We start from the raw sequence: 1,120 nt of genomic DNA, 5'->3' as shown, positions 1-1,120 counted from the left end.
AGTAAAGGAGGCACATTCATGGTGCTCCTTCTTGGTTTGCGAGTGGATAATGGTCATAGTATAAACATTTGGTGCTGACTGACTCCCACAGTTCTCTGTAGTGATGTTTGGGAGATGCGAAAAGGGTAAAGGAAGGAGTGGTTTTAGTGGTGGATAAATAAGCCAGTAAACCTTTAAGAATTAATACATTAAGAAATTGCAATATAAATTTTTAATTTAAAAGTAAGGTGGTAAGTGCTAGGAGGAAAGGTATAAGGTTTGAGTATGGCAGAATGAGAGGGGCAGGAAAGGAAAGGGGCGGTCCTCTGAATGATGAGCCTTTCCCTATCTTATTCTTTTTCTTTTTTGCTGTTCTAGTCAAGGGAGGGAAACTTTATTCAGGCCCCAAGGCTGCAGGCATTGGGCAGGTGGTACCCTTCTGGATGACAGGCTGGCTGAGCTTTACTTGACTTTCTTCTTGGGTGCAGGTTGTTGGTGTGGCCACACTTCTTGCAGCAGTTGACAGCACGGGGGTGCAGGTGGGCATAGCACTTGCGGCAGATCATCTTGTCACAGTTGTATTTCTGGGCAAGCTGGCGCAGGGATGGCTCGATGATCCCACCTTGAAGGTGAAGCACCAGGTACAGGATGGACTCTTTTTGGATGCTGTAGTCAGAGAGAGCCCAACTATTCTCCAGTTGTTTGCTGGCAAATATCAGACGCTGCTGGTCAGGTCGGATGCCCTCCTTGTCTTGGATTTTGGCTTTGACATTCTCAATGGTGTCACTGGGCTCGACCTCAAGGTGATGGTCTTGCCCATCAGGGTCTTCACAAAGATCTGCATCTCTGTGTCTGCCACTTGGTTGCCTGGTTCTCCCCCATCTTATTCTGAGCATATCGCTTAATCCTTTGAAGATAGCACTATACTATAATTGGCTACAGTAAGGATTAATGTTAAAAGTTAAAAACTAATTATGATTTTCTTTGGTGCACGTTTAAGGACAGTTGGGATCTTCTCCTGAGGTGTAGTTTTTGGCAGTGGATTCTCAGCATAGCAGTCCATGTCATTGACTTGGAGGTCTGATGGCTTGGATTTTAGTCTGAACGCAGTCATATCTTGTGAGATCTTGGGAATATTGTT

General features: G+C 45.0%; 1 pseudogene; it reads right to left on the bottom strand.

Moving 5' to 3' along the window:
- LOC101568704 overlaps positions 1-823 on the bottom strand; it is a 279,180-nt pseudogene extending 278,357 nt beyond the window's left edge.
- Between the last annotated feature and the right edge of the window lie 297 nt (positions 824-1,120).

The sequence above is a fragment of the Octodon degus genome, unplaced genomic scaffold (genome assembly GCF_000260255.1).
Source record: "Octodon degus isolate 3935 unplaced genomic scaffold, OctDeg1.0 scaffold00079, whole genome shotgun sequence".
NCBI lineage: Eukaryota > Metazoa > Chordata > Mammalia > Rodentia > Octodontidae > Octodon > Octodon degus.
Note: the sequence above shows the minus strand (reverse complement) of the source record. Positions and strands in the feature narration are given on the sequence as shown.